This window comes from Papio anubis, chromosome 17 (assembly GCF_008728515.1).
Source record: "Papio anubis isolate 15944 chromosome 17, Panubis1.0, whole genome shotgun sequence".
In the NCBI taxonomy this organism is placed as follows: Eukaryota; Metazoa; Chordata; class Mammalia; order Primates; family Cercopithecidae; genus Papio; species Papio anubis.
Window position 1 is genome coordinate 22,392,648 of NC_044992.1, and position 16,270 is coordinate 22,408,917.

Below are 16,270 nucleotides of genomic sequence, written 5' to 3' on the forward strand. Positions count from 1 at the left end.
TTTTTTCGATGTAAGGAGTAAGGAAAGGATCAATTTTAAACTTTCTACTGCTGTAAACTAGCCAATTTCACCATTTATTAAATAGGAATCTTTTCCCCATTTCTTGTTTAATCCGTTTTATCCCCAGATAGATGTAGATGTGTAGTATTATTTCTAGGGGCTCTGTTCTATTCAGTGGTCTATCTCTATTTTGTTTTCAGTACCACCATGACACTGTTTTGCAGTTTTAGTAGCTTGTGAGTATGGTTTCCCAGAAGTCAGGTGTGCCTCGAAAGCACTTGTTCTTTTGACCTGGACATGGCGGCAATCAGGTTCTTTGTTCCATATAGACTTTAAAAGCAGTTTTGGTGTGATTCTGTGAAGAAGTCATTTGGTAATATGGGGATGGCGTTGACTTATAAATTACCTTGGGCAGTATGGCCATTTCACAATGTTGATTCTTCCTATCCATGAGCATGGTATGTTCTTCATTTTGTTTGTCCTCTTTTGCTGTTTCACTGACAGAGTGGTTTGGCAGTTCTCCTTGAATGGGCCTTTACATCCATTTAATTTGGATTTAGACCAATTTATTCTCTTTGGCGTATTATGAATGGGAATTCATTCATGATTTGGCTCTCTGTTTGTGTTGGCAATTGTGTAGAATGCTTGTGATTTTTTTATTGATTTTCAATATCTGAGTTTTGCTGAAGTTGCTTATCAACTTAGCAGGGAGATTTTGGGCTGGGCGGGAGGTTTTCAAATGTAATCATGTCATCTGCAAACAGGGACAATTTGACTTCTTCTTTTCGTAACTGAATACCGTCTATTTTTTCTCTTGCCTTACCAGTTGCCCTGTAGAACTTTCAACATATGTTGAGTCAGATTAGTGAGAGGAGGCATCCCCGTCTTGTACCAGTTTTTCCCAAGGGAGATAAACAGTTTTGCCCATTCGATATGATATTGGCTGTGGGTTTATCATAAATAGCTCTTATTATTTTTGAGATCACGTTCCATCAATACTGAATTTATTGAGAGTTTTAGCATGAAGGGCTGTTGAATTTTGTCAGAGGCCTTTTTCTGCATCTATTGAAGGATAATCATATGGTTTTGTCTTTGAAGAACCAAGTTTTGTGACATACTTTTTAGTGTTACTAGTCCTAGATTACTGAAGGAACACATAGAAAGTTTGAGATAAAAGAATATAAACTGTACTTCTTCTCTGCATTTAAAGATTTTAGTTTTGTTTGCTGCTCTTGTTCCAAAACTTCTCATTACTCAACTTACTAAACCCACAGACACTTTTCAAGAAGTTATCTCTTTTCTACCATCACCAATATATAGGGTGGCTTAGATCTGTATTTCCAAGTCTTACTGTCGTTCAAGAATTACTATCAACTATTAGAATCTCAAAAACTCAACTGCATACTGATTGCGCTGCCCAGTGTACCTCTGAATCCCACCGGGGAGGGGGTGTCAAACCAAGTTGTGCAGGAATGGGATCCACACTCCAGGGCAAACTTATTGGTAGGATCAGTGGCGGGCTTTGGAGGTGGGAAGCCGGAAGGAAGGGGAGTGCAGATAAACTCTTCTGCAGATCTCCGGGGTGAAATGAGTGCACCTGATGCCCGCATGGCATTAGAAGCTCCCTGAACTCAGTGAGGGTATGCTGGACAGAGGCTGGGACTCCGGGTCACCGGGACAACTCCGCCCATAGCAAGCGTTGCGCGCTCCTGTGATGGCGCGCGCGCGCGCGCGCATGTAGTCGTGTCTCGCGCAGGGTCGGGCCTGTCAGGCGGGAAATCTCGCGAGATCAGAGACGGGGCTGACGGTCGGGAGGAGGGGAGTGGTGTCGGGGAAAGGGGGGGAACCTGGGCAGCGGCCGAGCTCTGTGGCTTCAGGGCTCGGGGAGAGAGAGGGAGGGTGGCAAAGAGAGTGAGTCGGTGCCGCCGCCTGCCTGAGGAGAGAGGAGGGGTCCCGCTCGCCCTGCGCCCTTCGCGGGCCGAGCGCACTAGGCACTCGAGAACATCTGAGGCCTCCCAGCCCCGGGGGACCCCGCCCCACCGTCCGCCGGCCGGCCCGCGGCCTCTCTTCCCTTTGTGAGCGCCCCCTTCCCAGGGGTGGTGGTGGTGGCGGAGGGCTGCGCGTGGGCCCGCCCGCCGAGGGGCCGCGGCGGGGGACCGAGAGGGCCTCGGCTGTGTGAGGACGAGAGGCGGCCGAGGCCCGGGCCGGTTCCCCCGAGGCGGCAGCGGCGGCTACGGCTCCCGGCACTTCCCCGCGCCATCTTAACTGAGCCCAAGCGCTAAGGGCGCCTCCTCGACCCCGGTAGTCCCTTCGCCCCCCCCCCCCCCCCCCCCCTTTTGGCGAGCTTGGGGGGGGGGGCCCCCCGGGGGCCTTTGGGGGGGGGGGGGGCGGCGGTCTGTCGCCGGGCCCCCTCCTCCTCCTCACTCCTCACCCTCCAGGGTAGCGGCTACCAGAGCGCTGCCGGGGGCTGCGCCTGCCTGCTCCGCCCCAGACCTGTCGGCGAAAGGGTAAGGGCACCTCTGCTTTGGGAAAGGGAGATAGGGAGGGGGGCGGGGAAATTCGGCCCACTCGGGCCTGTGTGTGGAAGACGGAATGTGGGGGTGGGGTGGGGGAGGGAGACAAGGAGGGTCTGTGATTCTGTGGGTGGGGTGAAGAAGCTGGTGAGCTGGGCGCCCTCCCGTTTTAAGGGGCGAGAGCAATTCCATTCCTTTTTCCTGAGGGTCACCGGAAGGGGTGTTGGAAGGGGGATGTTTCGAGGAAGGTGTGGCTCTCACAGGGAGACTGGCTTGATGTGCACCCCGGTTTAAAGGCGCGAGGTCCCTTTCCCCTCTGGTGCCTCTGCTCCTCCCGCTCCTTCTCCTTTGTAGTGTCTGTGTATTCTTGGGAAGGGAGACTGCTCTGAGTGGCTTGCTGGGTGGATTCCACCCCCTAGCACAGGAAATCTATACCCCTCTTCTGCAGGGGTGATGGAAGCGTTTCTCTCCCCCTACCCTTCCCCCTTCCCCATCCTCTAGTCTACTGCAATGCTGCAGAAGTCCAAGGCAGTTTCTTCATACACAGACTCATGTATACACAGAAGGGAGGGGGAGCAGGAGAGGGAAGTAATGGCGCTTCCCTTTAAAAGGTTACTCTTTTTCCTTTGGTTTTAAATCGATGACAGTACCGTTTTAATACTCTTCCCCTGAGATCTGTCCATGGGAAGTGTATCTGCTCCTGGTGTTATTGTTGGAGGATATGGCCTCTCCAGAGGGACTCCTCTTCTGTTAGAACAGTTTTGGTGTCTCTCTTTTTGAGAGATGTCTGAGTTGACATTTTTTTGTGAGCAGGTTGGGTTTTAGTTAGAATTCAATAAAATAATTTTGTACCTCCTCATCCTCATTTCCCTTTTCTTTTTCTATGACTTTTGTAGTTCATTGGCCAGGCGCGGTGGCTTACGCCTGTAATCCCAGCACTTTGGGAGGCCGAGGCGGGCGGATCACGAGGTCAGGAGATCGATACCATAACACTGTGAAAACCCGTCTCTACTAAAAATACCAAAAATTAGCCGGGCGTGGTGGCGGGCGCCTTTAGTCCCAGCTACTCGGGAGGCTGAGGCAGGAGAATCGCTTGAACCTGGGAGGCGGAGGTTGCAGTGGGGCGAGATGGTGCCACTGCACTCCAGCCTGGGCGACAGAGCGAGACTCTGTCTCAAAAAAAGAAAAAAAAATTATTAACAATTATTACATACAGACAGCCTGTCTGATGGGCATTTCTCCCTAAGCTGCGAATTTTTAGGGTTAATACTGTTTTGTATAATATTGAAATTGGAATTTTTTGAAAATGGTTGGGTTACAAACCTTTCTGCAGCTGTTGCTTTGTTCTTATTAATCTGCCTAATTATTCTGTGATCTATTTTCTGTAGTCAGTCATTTTTTCACTTCTTTTGCTACCTATCATATTTGTCTGAAAGCAGATCATCTTATCTGATTTACAGTAGTACTTGTTGGTTTTGTTCTTAGTTGAGTAGAAATAAATAAAAATTTAAACATTCTGGAAATGTGCTGCCAAGTGCTTTTTGTGACCAGAGTAGTTTTCAAGTCTCCATGTACTGATGATACATTTTTTTCTTTTTAAGTGTTTAGTAAATACTGGTGATGTGATTTTAAAATATTCCACATATGACTATTAGTAGAATTAAATTATTTTTTCCCAAAGTGAAGAAGAAGACTAAAATGTGTACAGATGAGTTGTCTTTGGTGTATTTAGTGTTTTCAGCTCTACTTAGTGACTTATTTTTAAATATTTCCAAATGCCATCTGCATTTTATGTTGTCATTAAATGTTGTCCAATAGAGCTTTTTTGGTGTGTTTGTTGCATGTTGAAACCTGTTTTAAGATAGGGATTTAAAGATGTTAGTAGTAGGGCCAGGCACTAATTTAGTTTCTGTCATTTTATATCATGATTTTGATGTAGGAGGCATGGTATGTTAAATAAATTTTATTTATTTTTTTCCTCAGAAGATGGAATTCTCTTTACTTTCTTTATTGCCTTTTAATGGTCATCTCAATTCATTGAAGTGAAATAACACTATTCATTTGGGTATTTATTTCGTGGGACAAAGCTGCATGTTGTTGATACGTAGAGTTTTCTCCATTATGGCAAATTATGCCAGGAAGTCTAATTCTCCGTATTATGGCTTGTTGATAATTAATTCATATATACTAGCATGTGTTGATCGAAGCATACTGCTCAGTAAAGAGTGACTGCTTTTACCTTGGAAAGTTGCAGGCAGAGAGGATTTATCAATAGAGGCTACAAAACTTAAAGGATTTACACAGGGTGTAGGTTAACTACTTGCTATATTTCACCATGCTATAATTAAGGAGTACTCTTTAGGACAACTGAAAAAAAAAACAAACAAAAAAACCTCTTTTTCAGAGCTGGTAGGAATGTTGCCTAAAAGTAGAAAAGTATGTTCATGATCAATTAAATACATTATTAAGGAAAAATTGCCTGAGGGTTATTTCAGATAACCTCTGATGCCACTGTCAGAAAGAAAATGCTGAGAGCTGTTAGTCTGAGTTGATTCCAGATTAGTATGGCACTTCTTATGTTTCTAAATAGTTCATCTACAAAATGGCAGTGTAAATCACTTCCTGTTCTTTCACAACTGGCTCTTTCACTGGATTCTCTTTTAATGACTTAATTTTTGGCATTCTGATATCTGATTTGTTAATTTGGTTATAATTCTCATGTTTTATAGGTGGAAGAATTTCTGAGAATCAGCTGAATTTAAAGGCTTTTAATAGTCTAAGATTATCTTGACAGTAACAAAACATTGCTTCTAAACTAAAGGATAGTATTGCAAACAAATTTAAACTCTGAGAGGTTTTAAAGAAATACAGCAATGTACAGGATCAAAAATGTGAGTGCACTGAATAGAAAATAATTATTGTATTTTTTATAATGTCGATTTTGGGAGAAGTGCGGATATGGCAGGTAATTGAATGGGTAGTGATAGAAAATAAGCTTTCTGTATAACAAGGTATATATATGATATTTGGGCCCATGTTACGATGCCATTTTAACAATAAGAAAACAACTCATTAGTTAACAGGATACTAGAAAGACTGGATGCTCATAACTAACCATGAGTATGATTTATTTTAATAATTTGCCAGTTCTTAGTAGACATGAATATTTAGTAAATCCAGAAGTTACCTAGGGGTCAATTGTTGGCTTTGAAATTAGAGTTGAGATTAATCTGTCTTTCATGTCTTTCACCTGGAAATAAATTCTGTGTTTTGCATTTGGCTTATTTGTATATTAAAATCACTTAATTTTTTCATTTGTATCTCTGTTTTGTTTTCAATGGTCTTTATTATAACAACTAATTGCACTCATACTAATTTAATCTTTTATAAATGAGGAGCATTTTTGGTACATATTAGTTGAGGGCTGATGTTTGGATGGGGATCATATATGAACGAATCTCTTCAAAAAAGTATTTCTGGGCTGGGCGAAGTGACTCAGGCCTGTAATTCCAGCACTTTGGGAGGCTGAGGTGGGAGGATTGCTTGAGGCCAGGAGTTCAAGAGCAGCCTGGGCAACATAGCATGACCCTGTCTCTATAAAAAAAAATTTTTTTTAATTAACAGGGACTAGGTGTGGTGGTTTATGCCTATAATCCCAGTATGGTGGGGGCTGAGGCAGGAGGATCACTTGAGCCGAGGAGTTTGAGGCCAGCCTGGGCAACATAGTGAGACCCTGTCTCCAAAAAATAAAAAATGAAAATATTATGGGGTGTGATGGTGCATGATTGTTGTAACTGCCTGGGAGGCTGAGGTGGAAGGATTGCTTGAGCCCAGAAGATGGAGGCCGCAGTGAGTTGTGATCATGCCACTGCACTCTAGCCTGGGCGACAGAGTGAGACTGTCTAAAAACAAAACAGAAGCCGGCGTGGTGGCTCAAGCCTGTAATTCCAGCACTTTGGGAGGCCAGGGTGGGCGGATCACCTGAGGTCAGGAGTTCAAAACCAGCCTGGCCAACATGGTGAAACCCTGTCTGTACAAAAATTAAACAAATTAGCTCTGCATGGTGGTGGGTGCCTGTAACCCCAGTTACTGGGGAGGTTGAGGCAGGAGAATCACTTGAACCCGGGAGGTGGAGATTGCAGTGAGCTGAGATTGTGCCACTGCCTGACAGTCTGGGCTACAGAACGAGACTCTATCTCAAAACAAAATGAAACAAATAAAAAAGTGTTATTTCTCTAATAAAGTTTTGCATAAAATTGAGAAGTTCATTAAGCAGAGTACCAACATATGCTCACTTACCTTTAGGTATGTGGACTTTTTTTTTTTTTTTTTAAATTTGAGACAGGGTTTTTGCTGTGTCACCCAGGTTGGAGTGCAATAGGGTAATCACAGCTTATTGCAGCCTCAGCCTCCCAGGTTCAAGTGCTCCTCTCACATCAGCCTCCCAAGTAGCTGGCACTACAGGTACATCAGGTACATGCCACCATGTCTGGCTAATCTTTTTTTTTTTTTTTTTTCCCTCTGTAGAGATGGGGTTTTGCCATGTTTCCCAGGCTGGTCTTGAACTCCTCAGCCTTGGCCTCCCAAAGTGCTGGGATTACAGACAGGAACCACTGCACCCGGCCTGACTTCTGTACTTATTACTAATGGCTGGATTTTAAAAATTATTCTTCAGGTTTTCCTATTATAAAATGTGAGAGGATACAACCTGTATTAGTGCATTCCATTGTATTCCATTGGTAAAGTATTTTAGTTTTTAGTAATTAAAATTGATGGCTGTTTCCATTAAAGATGTACATACCTTCTAAAAAATCTACTGTAAGATTAAAAAGTTGTGTGGAGAGGACTATGTTGCTTTTCTTTTTTTCTTTTTTTTTTTTTTGAGGCCAGTCTGCATCTGTCAGGCTGGAGTGCGGTGGCTGGTCAGCAAGCCTCCCGGGTTCACGCCATTCTCCTGCACTCAGCCTCCCGAGTAGCTGGGACTACAGGCGCCACCACCACCCACGCCCTGATTTTTTTAAAATATTTTAGTAGAGACAGGAGGTTTCACTGTGGTAGCTGGGATGGTCTCAATCTCTGTTCGTGATCCGCCCATCTCCCAAAGTAACATGGGATTACAGGCATGACCACAGCGCCGACGCGCTGGTGGCACTGGTGGGATGTTTCTGTCATCATTTGGTAACAGTTATTTCTGTATCAGTCTATTCTGTTTGTGCCAGAAGCAGACTTTTTGTTCCCTAAATACAGTCAGGCACATGCCTTTTTTGATGACAAAATTAAGTATCCTATAAAAGTTGGAAGAGTTTTAAAATGGTAAACAGCATGTAAATGGTAGGTAAGAAGTATAAATTATTAGAATTACTTGTAATAGATATACTGGCTCTAAAATGCCAGTGACCGTTATGCTGTAGGTTATTATTTAAATATAATGACACTTAATTACCATCTGAACATCTTTAAAGCTGAGAAGGGGCTTATTTTTCCTTTTGATAGAATTATTAGATCTGGTTTTATGCAGGTTTAAAGTAGATGGGTACTTGCAGCATTTAGAAGACATTCAAAGTTTAGTTTCTGAGAAATGTTAATCAAATAATAGGATGGAACAAAACTTTCTGGTTTGCAGTTATTAATAATAAAATTGAAACATATATATTAATGTTGGCTGTAGGCGTGGTGGCTCACACCTGAAATCCTGTAGCACTTTGGGAGGCCAAGGCGGGCAGATCATGGAGTCAGGAGTTGAGACCAGCCAGCCAGTGTAAGTGAAACCGTCTCTACTAAAAAGAGAAATACAAAAAATGAGGCAGGGGATGGTAGGCATACCTGTAGTCCTCAGCTACTCAGGAGGTTGAGGCAGGAGAACTGCTTGAACTGAGACTTGAAGTGAATGCAATGGGCAGGATCTTTTGCACTCCCAGCCTGGCCTTGAAGGTGGGATTCCATCCCCTCCCCAAAAACCATATCCATTCCAGTTTTGTTCATTTGTTTCCTTCCAGTCCTTCCAACCTAAACTCCATTCTTCTTTAAGTCTCCTTCCCTCAAGACTCCATGTCCCTCCTTCATTCTTCCCTTTCCTTCCCTCCCCCCTCCTGTCTCCTTCCTCCCCATCTCCTTCCCTCCTTCCTCCCCCTCCCTCCTCCCTCCCTCCTCCTCCCTCCCCTCCTTCCTCCTCCATTCCTTCCATTCCAATCCATGAATCTTCCAATTCCTCCTCCTCCATTCCATTTCATTCCTTCCATTCCATTCATTTCCATTCCATTCCATTCCATTGATCCATGCCTTCCATCATTGAGAATGCAGACACTGTGCTGGCTGCTTTTAAGGCCAAGGTTTTGCTCTTGTTGCCCAGGCTGGAGTGCAATGGCATGATCTTAGCTCACTGCGGCCTCCACCTCCGGGGTTCAAATGATTCTCCTACCTCAGCTTTCTGGTAGCTGGGGTCTGGGTGTCAATGCCACCACACCTGGATTAAAGTTTTGTATTTTTAGTAGAGACAGGGTTTGGCCATGTTGGCCAGCCTGGTCTTGAACTCCTAACTCCTGACCTCAGGTGATCCACCTGCCTTGGCCTCCCAAAGTGCTAGGATTACAGGCGGGTGTGAGCCACCGCACCCTTTAATGTGAAGGTAGTATATACTGGGTTGTTTAAACAGGATAATGCTTGCAAAGTACTTAACTTACTGCCTGATACATGCTAACACTCAATAAATTGTTGGCTATCATACATTTGCTGCCTAATATAAATGTTTATTAGTACATAAAGAGAATGTTCTTTTTTTTTTGACAGGGTCTCACTCCTGTCACCCAAGCTGGAGTGCAGTGGCACGATCTTGGCTGACTGCTGCCTTGACCTCCTCCCCGGCTCAAGTGATCCACCCACCTTTGCTCTCAAGTAGCTAGGACTACAGGCAAATGCCACCGCCCAGCTAATTTTTGTAGAGATGGGATTTTGCCATGTTGCCTGGCCTGGTATCAAACTCCTGAGCTCAAATGGTTCCACCTGCCTCAGCCTCCCAAAGTGCTGGGGAGAGTCTAATATTTAAGGATGAGTTGCATTATATAATTTTGATTTGATATTGGATTTATTTTTATTTTTATTTATTTGAGACGGAGCCTCTCTCTGTCGCCCAGGATGGAGCGCAGTGGCATGATCTTGGCTTACTGCAACCTCCACCTCCTCGGTTCATGCCATTCTCCTGACTACAGGCACCTGCCACCATGCCTGGCTAATTTTTTTGTATTTTTAGTAGAGACGGGGTTTCACCGTGTTAGCCAGGATGATCTCGATCTCCTGACTTCGTGATCTGCCTGCCTCGGCCTCCCAAAGTGCATGAGCCCAAAGGCCTGAGCCTCTGCGCCTGGAGATATTTATGTATTTGGAGTCTGACATATATTTTTGAAAGAAATAGTTAGAATATCAATGTAGCTTAGTAACTTTTTGCACCTATAATCAACTACTATGTAGTACTTAATGGGATTTTTTTTCTATCTTTGGGATAGATTCTCACTCTGTCACTCAGGTTGGAGTGCAGTGGTGAAATCAAAGTTCACTACAACCTCAATCTTCTGGACTTAGTGATCCTCTATCCTCAGCCACCTCAGCAGCTAGGACTACAGGCGTATACCGCCACACCTGGCTAATTTTTTTTATTTTTAGTACAGACGAGGTCTCACTGTGTTCCCAGGTTGGTCTTAATCTTCTGAGCTTAAGTGATCCTTCTGCCTTGGTCTCCCAAAGTGGTGAGATACAGACAGGAGCCACTGTGCCCACCTCTGATGGGAGTTTTTAATTTATCACAGGTTTTCTTTTTCCTTTGTTGGATATAAAGCTTGTCTTAAGAAATGACGTTTCAGGCTGAGTGTGGTGGCTCAGGCCTGTAATCCCAGCACTTTGGGAGGCTGAGGCGGGTGGATTGCTTGAGGTCAGGAGTTCGAGACCATCCTGGCCAATGTGATGAAACCCCATCTCTACTAAAAACACAGAAATTAGCTGGTTGTAGTAGCAGGCGCCTGTAATCCCAGCTACTTGGGAGGCTAAGGCAGGAGAATCACTTGAACCAGGCGGAGGTTGCAGTGAGGCGAGATCATGCCATTGCACTCCAGCCTGGGAGACAAAAGCAAAACTCCGTCTCAAAAAAAAACCAAAAAACAAAAAACAACATTTCTTTTCCAGTACTTAATTTGTTTATTTAAGAAAAATTTGGTATCCCTCTTCTACCTTCTGGAGCTTTTTTTACCATCCCTGGCTTTGAAGGGATTCAGAGTACCCATGTTCTTCTAAGTGGTTTTATTTAGGTATCTTTTGTAGGTGTGTCCTTACCTTGAAAGTGCCTTACGTTCCAAAATGTATTAATTCAACAAACTTTAAGTGATTATTTTGTGCCAGATAAGACAGCATATCAGCCCTGGGAGAATTCCACCTTCTGAATAGTTTTCTCAAGCTAGATATTCATAGGAAGACAAGGACTTTCCTATTATTTTTAGTTCCTCTAAGCCAGTGCTTTCAAACTTTAGTTTGTGATCCATTAATGGCTTGTAAATTCAATTTAGTGAGTCACAATAACAATTCTAGAAAGTGATGAGGAGTGTTAGTATGGTGCATAAAGTAAGGGTAAACATTATTATGGGAAACTTTTGTTTGCCTCTTTTTTTTTTTTGATGCCAGGGTCTTGCTCTGTTGCCCAGGCTGGAATGCAGTGGTGTGATCATAGCTCACTGCGGCCTCTACTTCCTGGCTCAAAGGATCCTCCCACCTCAGCCTCTTAAGTAACTGGGACTACAGGTGTGCACCACCACACCTGGCTAATTTTTGAAAAAATTTTTTTGTATAGACAGGGTCTCGCTATGTTGTCCAGGATGGTCTCAAATTCCTGAGCTTAAGTGATCCTCTTGCCTTGGCCTCCCAAAGTGCTTGGATTACAGGTGTAAGCTACTGCGCTCAACAGTTTGCCACATTTTTATATGTTCTGGGTACCTGGTTACACTGTTATAACAGTGGGAGGCCACTGTTTGGCCTCCCAAAGTGCTGGAATTATAAGCGTGAGCCACTGTGCCTGGCCTAAAATTTTTTTACCTCATCCCTTTTACTTCTAATCTTCTGTCTCTGAAGTATGCTTGTTTCAATTTTTGCTTTTTCCTTTTTCTTTCAACAACTCTTCTTCAATCTCTATTGATTCATCTGTAGTCCATTTAGTGGTCATATTGGGTATATTTACCTTTCCTGGGTTTCAAAGCTTGGGAGATAGCAAGGACTTTGCCTAAAAGATCCTGGGCAGGGTACCAGTAGTTTTGGGTAATCATGGTAACTTCTGAGGTTTTTGTATTAAGGAACATGTGTTATCAGATATCTAATGTCACACCCTATGTGTGAGTGCAGTTTCTCATGAATTGCAGAATTTAAAAAAAAGAAGTCTTTTTATTTTTTATCTGTTTATTTTTTTAAGACGATCTCACTCCCCTTCCCTATGCTAGAGTCCAGTGGCACGATCATGGCTCACTGCAACCTCGACTTCCTAGGCCGGTGACCTTTCACCTCAGCCTGCCAAGTAGCTGGGACTGCAGGCATGTGCCACCATACCTGACTAATTTTTTTGTATTTTTTGTAGTGATGAGGTTTTGTGACATTGCCAATGCTGGTCTCGAACTCCTGAGCTCAAGCAGTCTGCCTGCCTCAGCCTCCCAAAGTGCTGGGATTATAGGTGTGAGCCACCGTGCCTGGCTGAAAACTCTTTATTTGGAGGATATTAAGAAAATATCTTTTATTTTTATTTTATTTAGGGACATATATAGATTTAATTGAATTGAATTGAAATATGTCTGTTCATAAAATTACTATGTGACTAATTAAGTATATAAAGCGTACTTAAAAAGTACCAGGCCGCGCGTGATGGCTCACGTCTGTAATCCTAGCACTTTGGGAGGCCGAGGTGGGTGGATCACATGAGGTCAGGAGTTCAAAACCAGCCTGGCCAACATGCTGAAACCCTGTCTCTACTAAAAATACAAAAAAATTAGGCCTGGCACGGTGGCTTACGCCTGTAATCCTAGAATGGAGGCCGAGGTGGGCAGATCACAAGGTCAAGAGATCAAGACAGAGTGAGACTTATTCTCAAAAAAAAAAAAAATTAGCTGTGCGTGGTGGCAGGCAGGCACCTGCAATCCCAGCTGCTAGGGAGGCTGAGGCAAGAGAATCACTTGAACCTGGAAGGTGGAGGTTGCAGTGAGCTGAGATCATACCATTGTACTCTAGCCTGGGTGGCAGGGCAAGATTCTGTCTCAAAAAAAAAAAAAAAAAAAAAAAATCAGCGTGCTGCAATGTGTTACATCTAACCATTATATTTATGTTTTAGTTGATGTTTTTAATTCACTCATGATAGTAGTTATAAACTTCTAGTTTGTATTTTGGATTGATTTGTTACGATTTATTCCCATGAGACTGAGAAAGAGGTTTCAGAAAAAGTTGATGAACAGCATTACTAAACAAGGTCAAGGTTTTTCCGTTTTTAGACTTGGGGAATTTAGTGTTACTGAAAATTGGAAAAGCTTTGTCTCTTTGCCAAAAGCATCCATATCCTTGACTGTACTTGGTGAGGAAACTTTGTTCTTCATTGTTGTACAGAAACTTTGTATGGTATATGTTGTTTTATTTAATATATAGTATTTAAGTAATCTCCTACTGCTTAAATGGTAGATGATGATGGTGTTTTATAGGGCTCATTACATGATAGGAGTATGGTATTTCAGTTGGTTTTATTTACTAGAATAGAGTTCTGAGTCCCAGAGGAGCAATATAATGTGCTCACTTTCAGATTGTTTTTTGTTTTTTGTGTTTCTTTTGAGACAGGGTCTTGCTGTGTCTCCCAGGCTGGAGTGTAGTGGCACAATCACAGCTCAATGTAGCCCTGACCTCCTGCACCGAAACAGTCCTCATATCTCAGCCTCCCAAAGTGCTGGGATTACAGGTGTGAGTCACCATGCCTGGCCTAGATTCTTTACTTTGACATGTAGTTATTAGAGATAATGACTTTTTAATTCTCTAGAAAAGAACAAATAATTTGAAAATGGAGTAATTAAAAGATCATTTTATCTTCAGTTTAGGTAGTGACAAAGTGTTTTTGTGTTTTATGTATGAATGTCTAGTTCTGTAAAATAATGCCATTAATCTTTAATCAAGAATGAAAAAGTTGGCTGGGCATGTAAAAAATAAAACAATGTTGAGATATCAAATATTTCTCTGTGTGTGGGAGGGAGATTTTTTTGTTTTGTTTTGTTTTTGAGACAGGGTCCTACTCTTGTAAGAACCTGTTGTAAGACTCCAGAGTGGAGTGCAGTGGTAGGATCACAGCTCACTGCATCCTTGATCTCCTGGGCTCAGGTGATCCTCCTGCCTCAGCCCCACAAGTAGCCACAGGCCTGTGCTACCACACCCAGCTAATTTTTTGTATTTTTAGTAGAGACAGGGCTTCACCATGTTGCCCAGGCTGGTCTTGGATTGCTGGACTCAAGTGATCCACCCAGCTCAATCTTCCAACGTGCCAGGATTACAGGCATGAGCCACCACACCTGGCCTGAAATATTTGCTAAAATAAGTAAAATAATTATGATATAAAAACTTTCGGCTGGGTATGGTATCTTCTGCCTGTAATCCCAGCACTTTGGGAGGCTGAGACAAGGGGATCGCTTGAGCCCAGGGATTCAAGATCAGCCTGGGCAACATAGTAAGGCCTCATCTCTACTAAAAATAAAAAATTAGCCAAGTATGGTAGCATGTGCCTGTGGTCCCAGCTACTCAGGACGCTGAGGCAGGAGGATTGCTGGAACCTAGAAGGATGGAGTTGCAGTGAGCCATGATAGTGCTACTGCATTCCAGCTTGGGCAACAGTGAGACCCTGTGTCTAAATAAATAGGTAAGTAAAAACTGTTTAATTTTTTGACAATATGTTAAAGTACACTACCATTCTGTATTTTAACATAAATTTTATTAAAGTTAGGTGAAATGATAGCCTGGATTTTAGTATCCATTATTTTACTCAATTTTATTCAAATGGCACTATGAGATGTGTTCAAAAAATTTTTGAAACAGCGTCCTTTTTTTTGAGATGGAGTTTCGCTCTTGTTGCCCAGGCTGGAGTGCAATGGCATGATCTTGGCTCTCCACAAACTCCATCTCCCAGGTTCAAGCGATTCTCCTGCCTCAGCCTCCCAAGTAGCTGAGATTACGGGCATGTGCCACCAGGCCCAGCTTATTTGTGTGTGTGTGTGTGTGTGTGTGTGTGTGTGTGTGTATGTTTAGTAGATACGGGGTTTCACCATGTTGGTCAGGCTGGTCTCAAACTCGTGACCTCAGGTGATACACCCGCCTTGGCCTGTGTATTACACAGTGCTGGGATTACAGAGTGCTGGGATTACAGGCGTGAGCCACCATGCCCTGACAAAACAGTGTCCTTTTAAAAATCCTTTTGGAACACAGTCATTAAGCCAGTTGGTTTACTCATGCTGCAGTAAATTTGGAAATCAATTTCAATTTAATGCTCTTTTGAGATACTCACATAGTTATAATTTGTAATTTGTTGGTATGTACTATGAAAACACCAAGTCAGAATAGTGATTGATGGAATTTGCTTTTAAAGACCACAAGTTTAGGCCAGGCGTGGTGGCTCATGCCTGTAAGCCCAGCATTTTGGGAGGCTGAGGTGGGTAGATCACCTGAGGTCAGGAGTTTGAGACCAGCCTGGCCAACATGGCGAAACCCCGTCTCTACTAAAAATGCAAAAATTAGCTGGGTGTGGTGGCTCTCACCTGTAATCCCAGCCATTCAGGAGGCGGAGGTAGGAGAATTGCTTGAACCTGGGAGGCGGAGTTTGCAGTGAGCCTAGATCGAACCTTTGTACTCCAGCCTGGGAGACAGAGCGAGACTCCATCTCAGAAAAAAAAAAGACCACCAGTAAGTGTAGCCAGTAAGTTATGTAGCTTTCATATCAAAGTAAGATTCAGCAATGACACACGTATTTTTGTATTTTTTGAGTGCAGCATTCTAGGCAGTGTGGTTATTAAAATAGGTTCAGTAATGACACATCTGTATTTATTAATAATTTTTTTGATGTGTTATTTTCTAGATACTGCGCCAGTATACAGCAAAGAGTAAGAATTGATCCTTCCCATTTTGTAGTTTAGTAAGGATACAGGCTTGCAAGTAAATACATACAATAGTGTAATGCAGGGTTTCCCAACTGTGGTAGTATTGACATTTTGGCTAGGATAATTCATTGTGTGGGGATCTGTGCTATGTATTATAGGATATTTTGCAGCATCACTAGCTTTTACCCATTAGATGCCAGTAGCATCACCCCTGGTTGTGATGATCAAAAAATGTTTCAGTTATTACCAAATGTCCCCTAGGGAGCAAAATCACCCGATTGAGAACCATTTATTTAGCTGTTATACAGGTAGAGTTAAGGGGTGTTTAGGAGTAGTGATTCCTGAGGGAGTGAGATTTTGTATGGGTCTTGAAAAAAAATAAAAGTGCAAAGGGTATTATATACCTGAGAGCATGAATGATCAATATTGAAGAGGGTGATAACTGATCATTTGTGGCTATAGGTTATTTATGGGATTTGGGATGGATGTCTGGCAAAATGAAGCCGAAAAGGTACTTTTGGGCCATATCTTTTTTCTTTTCTTTTTTCTTTTTCGAGACATGATCTCACTGTTTTGCCTAGGCTGGAGGGCAGTGGCACAGTCATGGCTCACTGTAGCCTT

At 43.1% G+C, this 16,270-nt stretch overlaps 1 protein-coding gene across 1 annotated transcript in view; it reads left to right on the plus strand.

The window, feature by feature from the left end:
* Positions 1 to 1,959: 1,959 nt before the first annotated feature.
* TAOK1 (TAO kinase 1) overlaps positions 1,960 to 16,270 on the plus strand; it is a 172,468-nt gene continuing 158,157 nt past the window's right edge. The window contains exons 1-2 of the mRNA XM_009190016.4: positions 1,960 to 2,075; positions 2,439 to 2,507. The gene's annotated coding sequence lies outside the window, so the exon portion shown is untranslated. The remainder of the gene's footprint in view (positions 2,076 to 2,438; positions 2,508 to 16,270) is intronic.